Source organism: Erpetoichthys calabaricus, chromosome 18 (assembly GCF_900747795.2).
Source record: "Erpetoichthys calabaricus chromosome 18, fErpCal1.3, whole genome shotgun sequence".
Lineage (NCBI taxonomy): Eukaryota > Metazoa > Chordata > Cladistia > Polypteriformes > Polypteridae > Erpetoichthys > Erpetoichthys calabaricus.
Genome location: NC_041411.2, coordinates 32,033,662 through 32,043,153, shown reverse-complemented (window position 1 = coordinate 32,043,153; position 9,492 = coordinate 32,033,662).

Below are 9,492 nucleotides of genomic sequence, written 5' to 3'. Positions count from 1 at the left end.
TGCCTCGAGAGGAGCTGTGGTATTGTATGAGGAAGTCGGGAGTGGCAGAGAAGTACGTAAGAGTGGTACAGGATATGTATGAGGGAAGTGTGACAGTGGTGAGGTCTGCAGTAGGAGTGACGGATGCATTCAACATGGAGATGGGATTACATCAGGGATCAGCTGAGCCCTTTTCTTATTTGCAATGGTGATGGACAGGTCGACAGAAGAGATTAGACAGGAGTCCCCGTGGACTATGATGTTTGCTGATGACATTGTGATCTGTAGTGAGAGTCGAGAGGTGGAGATATGCTCTAAAGAGGAGAGGAATGAAGATCAGTAGAAACAAGACAGAATACATGTGTGTAAATGAGAGGGAGGTCAGTGGAATGGTGAGGATGCAGGGAGTAGAGATGGTGAAGGTGGATGAGTTTAAATACTTGGGATCAACAGTACAGAGTAATGGGGATTGTGGAAGAGAGGTGAAAAAGAGAGTGCAGGCAGGGTGGAATGGGTGGAGAAGAGTGTCAGGAGTGATTTGTGACAGACGGATATCAGCAAGAGTGAAAGGGAAGGTCTACAGGACGGTAGTGAAACCAGCTATGTTATATGGGTTGGAGACGGTGGCACTGACCAGAAAGCAGGAGACAGAGCTGGAGGTAGCAGAGTTTTGCACTGGGTGTGACGAGGATGGACAGGATTAGAAATAAGTACATTAGAGGGTCAGCTCAAGTTGGACGGTTGAGAGACAAAGTCAGAGAGGCGAGATTGCATTGGTTTGGACATGTGCAGAGGAGAGATGCTGAGTATATTGGAAGAAGGATGCTAAGGATAGATCTGCCAGGTAAGAAGAAAAGAGAAAGTGGAAGTGGTTCCCAAACTCGGAAGTGGGGACCCCCTGTGGCTGCAGGTTTTTGTTCCAACCAACTTCTCTTTATCATTGAACTCCTAGCCTAAATAAGTGAGCTGTTGTTTCACAGTTGCTTGTTTGAAATTGTCATTATTATGATATAATGAAGGGACATGACTACACGGCAAAATAATAGGAAAGCAACAACAGAAAGTAAATCATTTAAAGCTATAGCAAAAATACTCTGAAGGCAGAGTAAGACAACAAGAAAAGAGACCAGGGGCCTCATGTATAACTGTCCCCTTCGTCTGTCTTACCACTATGGGGAGCAGAGCATTCAGTTGCTCTGCTTCCCAGCTCTGGAACTCACTACCATCTGAGCTTAGAAATATTGAATCATTTTCACTTTTCAAATCTAAACTTAAAACTCATTTGTTTAAGACTGCTTTTTCTGATTTTAATTTTTGTATTTTAGTTTTGTTTATAATCTGTATTTTATCTATTGTTCGGTGTCCTTGAGTGTTTAGAAAGGCGCCAACAAATAAATAAAATATATTTTTGTAACAGGTGTCTTGTCACACTCACAGGAAATCTAACTTAGACACCATTAAAATTTCCGACTACACCACCCAGTTTTATTAAGAGACTGGGAACTCTTGAAATTTACTGATGATATCACACAGGTTTCTTTAAATTGGGCAGTGAGTAAACACACAATGAAAGACACAACAGTAATTTCAGAAAAAGCAACAGTAACTTCTATTACACAAGACAATATAAAGGACATTGAAAAGATAAACGAACATAACAAAATTTAAAAATATCAGGAACGAATTTCCTTTTTTTAAAAGGAAAACACACAGTCCACTCTCTAAGAGTCCATCAAAAACAAGAATTGGAGGATACAACCTTTAGTGGTGCAGAGTCCAGTTTGCACACTGTTACCCCAATCATTAATCGTCCAACTGTCCACCGATGCACTCTGTTCACCAGACACTTGTTTCCCAACAGAAGTTTTGTCAAATCGTGGAATCCCTTTCAGCGTCTCCTCCTCGTTCTTTTTCTCCACTCTGGGCTCCTTGTGTTGCTGTGACCTAGGCACGCCTCACTTCTCGTCCGCCAGCTTTGCTCGGTCCTTTCATGCAGCTTCCCTCTCTCGCTGGACCCACAACCGTGTTCTTGTGGAGCTGTCTCTTCCTCCCTCGGGCTAAGTGTTGCCGTCCGTGTCCCACACGTTGCACCAGCCATGTACCCCAGTCTGCCAGCGAGCCCCTGTGCTCTCTGCGAGTATCTTGGCAGCGTTCTTAGTGGACCGTTCCTCCTTTGCCTTCTCCTGCCCAGGAGTTTAAATCTCCTTCAGTCCCTGCCGTTGTCAGTCCTGGACAATCGGTTTAAACAATGGCACATCTAAATTTCCTGGGTTTAACAATTAATGAAAACACAAGTTAACAAAATGTATTGTTACCAACCATTAATGAGTACAGATCTGCTGAGTAGAAACCAATATTGTCAAACATGTTGATTTCCAAGTCAGGTAAATACAGACATCCTCCAAGGAAGGAGCAGGTCTGTTATCACAATTGGTATTGTTTGAAATCTCAACCAGCCAAAAACTTCAAAGCGGTGACTCCTTTGCAATACAGCAAATACTTACATCGTGCAGACAGCCATCACAACATCAATAACGGGATTACCCAGGAAATTTACCTTGTAACTTCTCACCCCCAGTATCAGCAATGGGTGCCTAATGGAACCACCCAGTGTACAAATAAATGTCCCCCTCTGACATTATTATTATTACTTTGAGTGCATCAGGTACTGTGCCATGCAATAATGAGCTATTGATAATACTAAGAATTGGTGCTGCACAAATATCCATTGTGCTTGTTACTAGATTTGTTGGTTCTGGATATAGAGATCAAGTAGCAGGCTTCATTTTAGAAATTAAAGTTAAGGCTTTCTGTTCTGTTACAGGATTAAAATTTCTAAAGTGATGAACACCAGGCTAGACAGGGTTTGCCAAGCTAGTATGCAGTTTGCGCTGTGATGCTGAGATCTGGGATCTTATAGTTTTAATTTGCTCATTAATGAAGTTCATAAAGTCTGTACTGCTAATATCTGTTGGCATTTTGCAATGAACTTCTCAATTCCCATTTGTTAAATTAGCCACTGTTCTAAATAGTACACAAGGATTATTATTATAGTTATCTTTTATTTTAGTGTAGTAGTCTGAGCAAGCTTTAAAGAGAGCTTTTTTATATTTTTTAACATTCTCTGTCCATACAATTTGAAAGACCTGCAGCTTTGTTGTTCTTCATCTACGCTCCAGTTTTCAACACTCTAATTTAAGAGCTTGAGTGATCTTTTTAAACGGGGTGGGTCTCCATGTACATTGATCACTTTTGTTTTAAGGGGAGCCACTAAGGTTAAATTATAATTTGATGTTAGCTGATCTAAATTGGGGATCTAATGTGGGTAGCGCTGCTGCCTTGCAGTTAGGAGACCCGGGTTCGCTTCCCAGGTCTTCCCTGCGTGGAGTTTGTATGTTCTCCCCGTGTCTGCATGGGTTTCCTCCCACAGTCCAAAGACATGCAGGTTAGGTGCATTGGCGATTTCTAAATTGTCCCTAGTGTGTGCTGTGTGTGTGTGTGTCCTGCGGTGGGCTGGTGCCCTGCCCGGGGTTTGTTTCCTGATTAGGCGCCCTTTGTTGGCTGGGATAGGCTCCAGCAGACCCCCCGTGACCCTGTAGTTAGGATATAGTGGGTTGGATAATGGATGATCTAAATTGTTTTCCACAATTACACTTAACTTGCTCAAAGCATCTTGAAGCAGAATTGCAATCTAGATGTTACACTGTTTTTGTTTTAATTTGTGAACGTATTTCTAATGGCAGAACCAAATCAAACATATTTAAGAAGTAATCAGAAATAACTTTATTTAATGGAGTAATATTTAAATTTTGAATTTCAACTCTGTGAGTTATAATTAAATCTAATGTGTGGTTATGATTATGAGTTGGACCTTTGACATTCTGACAAAATCCTACTGAATTTAACAAATAAATAAAACATTTCCTAAAAGTGTCAGTTTCCACATCAATGTGTACATTAAAATCCCCCATCATCACTACACGATCATAATTTATAGCTAAATCAGATAAATGATTGCTAAATTCAGTCATGAACAATGAATATGGCTCTGATGGTCTGTACACTGGTACTACAATTGTGCTAAAACCTCTTTTAATATTTAAAATGAGTGACTCAAAGGATGTAAAGTTGCTAAAATTTTTGGAAGCAATTTGCATTTTGTCACAATGAATTATTCCAGCGCCACCAAATTGACGTGCATCTCTAGATTTGTGAAGGAATGTGTATCCACTTGGTGATGTCTCAGATTTAATAAGCCAGGTTTCAGTGAGAAGACACAAATCAAATTTTGTACTTAATATGATACCATTTGCCAAAGCATCTTTACTTCCAAGAAAGTAGATGTTAATCAAACAGCATTTAAAACTGCGTAGTTCTTTCTGAACTGGTGATATAGTTTTTGTTTTAATTTGAACAAAGTTACAAATACATGTGTCCCGGTGGAGGATCTGATTTTATCTCTTGGTCTAATTATACACCTTATTTTTGGTTATGAAGTCATTTGCATCAAGACTAAATTTATGGGATGCCTAACAACAGGGCATTGTGGGTAACAGCTTCAGGATGGTAACAGGTGGGATAAACAACAGCCTGTGATTTAAGATCACAAGACTGCGGTCTGGATTGTGCTCAAATCAGTCAGCCAGGCAGTTTTGCAGCCATATTTTGGGATAATACAAAAGATCCTCTCCAGTTAGGATGAAGACTATCACTCTTGAAAAATCCAGGCCTTTCCGAAAAATCAGCACAATTGTTCACAGAAGCTATGCTTTTATTTGCACACCAGGTTTCTAGCCAGCTGTGAAGGGAACACAATCAGCTATAAATCACATCTCCTCTATATAATTTTGGTAAGGTGCCAGATACAATTCAGTTCTGACATTTTCTTTTGCTTTGATGCATAGAGAGATGAAGTTCCCCTTTAATACCTCAAATTGCTGTAAATAAAAATCATTAGTGCCAACATGAGCAGCAATAAGGTAGATACTTCATCATCAGCCAGAGGATCCAATTTAGCCTGAATTTCAGATACCTTCACCCCAGAAGGCATTTAACATTAACTGCTGGTTTAACATAGTTTGGAATTCTAACATTCCGTATTATGAATTATAAGCACTTTATTCTTCTCAGGATCCACAGGTGTGCTACAGAGTGCCCAGAATGTGTTCTGGGTCCAAATTGGTGACCTGAGTGCCGAGACACCCGTTTCACTGTTAGCCACTCGCCCTGCGGCTGAATTGGTGCTGCTGATTTCGGCCTTGCACTGACTACAGTGAGACCCGGAAAGAGACTGATGCCAAATCAGAAGTAGCCAAATTGTCTAAACACATCAAGTCAATTCAGTTTTCAGTCTGACTTATCGCTATTAAGTTCCTAAAGTGGTCCTCCAATTTGCGTGTTTTCCTGTCCCATTCTAAATTAACTAAGCATTTTTGGTAGGTGAAGCTGTCTGCACTTTTGGCCAAAAAACCTGAACTGTACATGATGCAGGACACACAGCATATAAATGCACCCTCAATGGGCAGAGAGACAAGGCCATTCACATTCAGCACAGAGTTCATCTTTATCCCGTTCTGCTCCCTTTCTGTTTCTGCATTCAGCTGAATCACTAGGAGTCCGTTGGCTTTAAACTTTCACCACCTGCTGGAAGATCAGCTTTGGGCTGTTGGTTACTTCTTCTTGTCATATGTCAGCTTTACTCCAGTTGAACTTTACTGATGGATTTGATTCGTTTTTGGCTATTCTTTTCTGTACTTGTAAAACTCTATGTGCATGTGTGAGACGCCACTTTCATGCTCCCGCTTGCTGCTCAGCCCTGCCAGATGTTGTGTACAATAGGTAATAAGCTTATTATTAAAATGTTTCTAACATTCCTAAGCTGTCTCCCTGGGCATTTGTTTTTTTTACAGTTTTCCATCATAGGTTCAATGTAATTACTTTTTTGTAGTTTTTGGAATTGTCTTCATGCCACGTGCTGCCAGCCTGTTTCTGGTGTGGAGTAATTGGCCCTGCAGTGTTCTCTGTATCCTTGGCTGAGTGTACTTTCAAGATGCTGATCAGCACAAGCAGACTAAATATTTTTGACTAGGAAATAAATCAAGGTCAAAACACCAAATTAAAGGTCATTACCAAACAGCACTGACCAAGAAGCCGAGCGCCAAAATTAAGAACGTTAAGCAAGTTTGGAGTCGGAGGGGAAAATCTTCAAAACCAGAGCAAGATTAGAAACACATAAAGTACGGGTTTTGTTTTTAGGGTTTATTCAAATCATGGATAGCGAGTAGAGTGTTGTCTTTATTTAAACCAGCACATTGATGGTCAATGTGTCTTAGTGACATGCATCATGTGCTGAACAGCCACATAGCAGCATAGACATCAAACGTTCCAAAATTGTGATGCCCATAGGAGCAAACGCACAAAATGGTGGTGCCCACCATATCCAATTACCTTTATTATTTTGGCTACCATTTGGGTTTCTTACTGCCACCGACATTTTGTTAGCTCATTATTAGGAGAGTGCCCTCAGATGCTTTTCTAAAATTTACCATTGCCTCACATCTTCACTCACTGGTGCCTCAGCCACTGCCTGCGTGCTCTTTGCAAGTTCTCCTCATGTCCATCTCCAAGTTCTCAGCTCCAACCTGATACCCTGAAAAGTGAGTGATGTCACCTTGTGATGAGTTGCCATCCTGGGTTAGTATTTTCCTGCTCTGAGCCCACAGGTGCTGGTAGAGACGGCAATGTCTTAAATGTCTGAAATGGAAAAAGAAGGTCCAGGAAATGGATGGATAGCCAAGAAGCAAACTAAAATAAATGAAAATATATAAAGAGGTAAGCGGGTTAGGAAATTGATGGCGGGGTGCCGACACGAGTCAATAGAATAAATCCATTTAAAGTAAAACACTAAGGCCACCAGGCCTGCTCAAGGTGGTCAATTGCTGAAGTTCTCAGATTAGCTGCTCTTCATTCACTCTACTGAGTGTTAAACGGCCATCACAACGCATCAATCAGATGTGTTAACAGAAAAGGAGCATCTTGTCCAGAATGGAGAATTTTAACACTTTGTCTTAGAAATCAGAGGAGTGAAAATGAAGAAACAGCGAGAATCTGATCCTGTGTCATCCGTCGATCAAGTGGTGATGTCTGACTTATTCAGTGAGATGAGATTTTTGAACTGATTATATTAAAAGGCAAACAATATCAAGAAAATACTGCAGAGATAATAGAGAATAATAATACCATTAAAGTGAAAGATATTCTGTGTTACAGAGTGCCTTTTGTGTTGACAATACAAACTGCAATTGTGAATAGAGACTCACACTGTAGTTTCTCAGGCAGGTTTGATTCTCTCAGAGTCAAACAGCAAGGCCGACACTGAAACTGAAACTGCGTTTGAGTGAAGAAGGAACATAATGCTGGCTTATAAACCTCTGTAAAGAAAACCTAAAGTGAACATTCAGATAATACCCTCCGAGTGTCACTGTGTATCGGAGCAGGAGTCACTTCACTTGGGGGAGCACAGGGCTTCAGCTCGGGTCTCCACTTTCTACTCCATCACACTGGACATCGAGTCTGAACCATCCAGAACACAGTGGTCATCCACATCTGCACTGACATCTAAAATAAAATGTATATCTAAATATATTTATACAAATAGTTTTAAGAGAATAGAAAGTCAATATGCAAATGAAAAACCAACACTGGATATGTGTAAATGCTGCCCTCTTGTGGGCACACATAGAATTAAAATAACTTGTAATACATTTTTTAATTATTTTTCCAGTCTTTTGAAATATTAACGGTTGTGTTGTTCCCTTGGCACATCTAATTTCAGGCCACTCGTAGCCTCCGCTGTTTGCATGTGTTGATTTTCTCTTAGAGAGTTTTATTGGGTTTTCTCTTGAAGAGGTTTGACTGGCTGGTGAGGGGGGCACCAGGGTGGCAAGGGACATGAAAAGGGTCTGTAATGAGGCGTGCAGAGATCGGTGGTGACACACCTGGTAATAGGAGGTTACTGTCATACACCAGTCTGAACAGACAGTGACCACTAGGGGGCGGTAGATCTGGTTTGTTCTCTACAGCACCACAGAGGAGTCCATGTTCTGTTAGTTATTTTCAGGTAAGCATACCCAAGGTTTAACAAGGAGATATAGGTGTTATTATGGGATTTCATTATAATGTATTGTTTTTATTAACTTGAGGATTCGTTTAGTATGTAACTTCAGTTGGTTATTTACCGGGGCCACCGTAGGGTTATAGGAGACTGGCGTCATGTTAATTTCATTTCTAAGTGTATCACAATTCTGAAAACAAAACCTCCAAATGTTTGCCCTCTATGTGCACTTTGTACAATTCAAAAATAGTTTAGTTTATTTAGGCTGCTAATGTTTTGAAATGAAAGTTACGGTTTTTGGAAGCTGCAGCTCTGCAGTAGCTAATGCTGTTAATAACAATAATCGCAGAAATAAAGATGACAGTTTTTCCACACTGCATTTCTACAACCACACCAGGTACATAAAATACTGAACATCTGTTACTGGTACGCCAAGTCAAAGACCAACGAAGGCGCATCTTCAAAAAAACAAATTACTTATGTACTGCAATTTCGTATATATACCACAAGAGGGCGACAAGATGGCAATTTTTGCCTTTGTTGTTTATCTTCATTTCCCGTTACTCTCGTTTCTTTCGTATTTTCTGTGTTTTTATTTCACATAGCACCTTTCATTTAGGACAATATTATATACTACTTCATTATTTTCTAGTCGTTCTTTCTTTGTTATTGTTTCATATAGCGTCTTTCATGTTGGACACTATTATGGAGCTCTAAATAACTTCAATATTTCATTTGTTCATGTAGCACTTGTCGCACTGGATACCATTATATAACACGTAATGACTGTTCCATCATTCTTCATGATTTTCTTTTTATTCAATATATTACCTGTCAGTGTGGACACAAATAACACTTGTATCGCATCCAGTTATGTCTAATATGACAGAGATATGTTTCTTGACCAGAAGGGCATCTTCAATAAACGTTATTAATGTACTGCAATTTTGTAAATCAACCACAAGAGGGCGACAAGACGTCAACCTTACCTTTCGTTATTTATCATCTCCAAAGTCCCGGCTAATCCATTCCTTCGCGTGTCTCCTGAAGCTCTGCTTGTGGTGGGCCGTATCGTGCACATGAACTTCACACCGCCTTAGACTTCAACCTGGGACGATGTTTCAGTCATGTGCAACCAGGAGGGGACCTCGGGGAACACCAAGGCTGGGTGGGAGTGAGTCGGTGTCCCCTTGGGGGATTTGGAGCACGTGACGGGGAAAAGAGAAGTGTGTGTGTGTTGGCTTAGACTGCTGCCCCAATGACCAGCATGAGGATCGCTGCAGAAAATCAAAGGATGGATGGATAATTTTATCACGGAAAAAAAAGAAGGAATTTTTCACAGTCTGCAGTGAGCAGGTCAGATGTAGGCTGATGTAGTCTGTTTAAATGTATTATTACAA